A 3,418-nucleotide genomic window follows, 5' to 3' on the forward strand; every position below is an offset into this window, starting at 1 on the left:
GCAGCATTGTGTTCAAGCTTTAGCAAAAAGAACGAAAGTCTGTCTCAAATAATAATAATAATCATCATCATCATCATCTTACATATGGTTATTGATGTCTTGAAGAACAGGCATAGAAAATACAGCAATAGCCTTATCTGAAGAGATAATGATTGAGAATTTCCCAAAACTGATGAAAGACATCAAGCCACAAATCAGAGAAGCTCAATGACATCCAAGACAGATAAATACAAAGAAAACCAAGATAGGGCATAAAATAAACGGCTAAAAATCACTGACAAAGAGAAACTCTTAAAAAGAAGTGAGAGGGCCAGGAGTGGTGGTTCACACCTACAGGTGTGAACCCAGCACTGTGCGAGGCCCAGGTGGGAGGATCGCTTGAGCCCAGGGATTCAAGACCAGCCTGGGCAACAAAGGGAGACATCATCTCTACAAAAATAATAATAAGAAGAAGTTAAAATAAATTAGTCCAGCAACATGGCAGGAGCCTGTGGTCCCAGCTACTCGAGTCTGAGGTGGGAGGATTGCTTGAGCCCAGGAGGCAGAGGTTACAGTGAGCCCAGATTGTGCCACTGCACTCCAGCTTGGTGAGAGAGCAAGACCCTGTCTCGGGGGAAAAAAAGAAAAAAATCAGCAGTAATTGCAGTAATTGTTTAGAACTAAAACTAAACAAAGCTTTTGTTTGGAAAGGAGTACTTTATCATTAACATTGTTTAGAATTTTCTGACAGATGGTGATAATTAAAAGCAAACATCCTGCAGTTGGCTTCACTATGGTTTTTTTTTTTTTTTTTTTTTTTGAGACAGAGTCTCGCCCTGTTTCTCAGGCTGGAGGGCAATGGCACGATCTTGGCTCACTGCAACCTCCGACTCCCTGGTTCAAGCAATTCGCCTGCCTCGGCCTCCCAAGTAGCTGGGATTACAGGCGCACACCACCACACCCCGTTGATTTTTGTACTTTTAGCAGAGACGGGGTTTCACCATATTGGCCAGGCTGGTCTCGATCAACTTGTGAGTTGCCTGCCTTGGCCTCCCAGAGTGCTGGGGTTACAGGCGAGCAACTGTTCCAGGCCAATTATATATTTTATCTTCTCCACCATCAGTTTATATCTTTATTGCCTACACAGGTGCTCAGAAACACCCTTCGTATTCCGCTGCAGTCACCTCCACTTTATTCTTCCAGATTGAGTATGTCCAAAACTGAACTCATCTTCTGCCATAAATCTGCTATTATTATGTTTTTACCTATCAGGACATTGGCTTATAATTTTGGAAAGCTTTCACAGTTGGGGCGGGTAGGACACATAAAGAGGCCAATCACAATACCAGGGACAAGATCAATGGGAAAACCACAGAGGAGACGATGCCTGGGACAGGCCTCACAACGTCCAGAGCTGGAATGGGTCTTTTGCTTTCGGCGCAGGGGTGACGGGATCAGTGAAGGGCAGGGGTGTACACTAGCTGCGGTCTGATTTAGACCTTTGGGGTTAAAAACTGGAGAAGGGGCTGAACAGAAGTCTCAAACGCGCTTCGCAGCGCCTAAACGCGGCTCTCATCCCTGCGCGTTCCGAGGGAGACCGGGGCTGAAGACTTTGTGACACGCGAAGGCAGAACGGCTCCGGGTCGGGAGGCGGGGCGGGAACAGCGGAAGCGGGGCGGGAACAGCGGAAGCGGGGCGGTGCCAGGACCACCCTTCCCCACAGGCGGAAGGGCGCGGAGGAGGTGACGCAGTAGGCCAGCGCCGGCGTCGCGGCAGCTGCTTCAGAGGAAGCTCGGCGGCGGTGGCCGTGGCGAGCAGGCCGGACGCCTACTCGCTGGCTGGGCTTCCTCTGGAGCTGGCGAAGGCGGGGCCCGCGCTCCAGGCTGCTGCCGCGTCTGGGCCGGCGGCGGGACAGGTGCCGGGAGCGAGCGGGCAGGTAAGCGGGGGCGCGGGCGGCCGAGTGCCGGACGTAGCGATCGCTTGGCTGGGCTGGCTGGCCATTCCTGCGCCGGTGCGCGCCACCTCAGCGCCCGGCCCGGAGGCCTCAAGCCGCCCTCCCCTTGCCCGAGCCGGAGGTCGCGGTCCGTCCCGGCCACAGCTTGCCTTTTCGGGGGAGACGCGCGAGCTCGTCCCGAGGGGCCACTGCCCTGCGCTGTTGCTCCAGCCGAGCTGTGCGGCTGAGGCACCGGGAAGCTGGCACCGTCCCCCCCCGCCCCACACCCCCAGCGCCTCCTGAAGCCTTGAAAGCTCTGGAAAGAGAGTCGGCTGTCACAGGCTTCCAGCTCGGGCCGCCCTGGAAGTCCAGGGTTTTTATTTATTTGCTCGGACTGCCCTTCCTCCTTCCGGCCTTGATTCCTTCCTCCGAGCTGTCGGGACCGTTTTCCAGAGATCCTGGCTGGGCATGAGCGCGGCGGGAGCCGTCTTTTCCCTTCGGTCTGCGCTGGGCGGTATCAGCCCCCGCTCTACGCCTAGTGGCCACTGTCGTGGGAAGAGGGATGCAGAGAGGGTGTGGGAGTTTTGGACTTAGAGCCAGAACAGACGAGGTGAAATCCTACCCTGCTGTCTGGTAGTGTTTTTCATCTCATGCTAGACATTTCGACCTTTTTCACCGCATGTAAAATGGGACTTTCTTCTACCAATATAAATTATAATGTTGGGAGAATTAAATGAAGAAAGCAGATGTTATGAAATGTTTTGAGAATATGATTAAATTTAAGAATATCCAGAACACTTTATGAAAGATTCCTAATTCTGTTCCCCCCCCCCCCCCCCTTTGCCCGGAATAGCTAAGCTTGGTATGGAGAAGGGTGCCCGGAGATGCCAGGCTCTTGTGTGGTCAGAGCCTAACTGCAGCCTCTGCTTTGGGTGGGCAGCATCAGGAAGAAAGGAGACTGTCTCCTAGCCATCTACATGTCTCACGCTTATTGGTAGCACGTTATTGGTTATATGAGGGATGGCTTAAATCAGTTTTGATCTTTACTCAAGATATTTTTTTCCCAGGTGATCTTTTCTAGTAGAGTAGAGGAGGGTGATAGGGAGGGAGGCTTCATTTACACCTTGGTTCACTCTTACTTTTTTTTTTTAAAATTATTTATTAATTTATTTATTTTGAGACAGTCTCACTCTGACGCCCCGGCTGGAGTGCAGTGGCGCGGTCTTCTCCGCTCACTGCAACTTCCACCTCCCGGGTTCAAGCGATTCTCCCGCTTTAGCTTCCCGAGTACCTGGGATTACAGGTGCCAGCTACCACGCCCGGCTAATTTTTGTATTTTTAGCAGAGTCGGGGTTTCACCATGTTGGCCAGGCTGGTGTCTAACTCCTGACCTCAAGTGGTCTGCCCGCGTCGGCTTCTCAAAAGTGCTGGGATTACAGACATGAGCCACTGCACTCGGCCTATAGCACTTTATAAATCAGGCTTTTTTTTTTTTTTTTTTTTTTT

The 3,418-nt window shown here is 51.8% G+C and overlaps 1 protein-coding gene across 3 annotated transcripts in view; it reads left to right on the plus strand.

Annotated features, from left to right (window-relative positions):
- Positions 1-1,699: 1,699 nt before the first annotated feature.
- The window catches only part of SENP5 (SUMO specific peptidase 5), a 65,385-nt gene continuing 63,666 nt past the window's right edge, over positions 1,700-3,418 (plus strand). For 2 of the 3 annotated variants that reach the window (XM_032298146.1, XM_032298145.1), the window contains exon 1: positions 1,737-1,915. The gene's annotated coding sequence lies outside the window, so the exon portion shown is untranslated. Of the gene's footprint in view, positions 1,916-3,418 lie in introns of all 3 variants that reach the window. The other variant, XM_032298147.1, reaches the window with a different exon arrangement.

Source organism: Sapajus apella, unplaced genomic scaffold (assembly GCF_009761245.1).
Source record: "Sapajus apella isolate SASKATOON/1434 unplaced genomic scaffold, GSC_monkey_1.0 scaffold38, whole genome shotgun sequence".
Classification (NCBI taxonomy): Eukaryota; Metazoa; Chordata; class Mammalia; order Primates; family Cebidae; genus Sapajus; species Sapajus apella.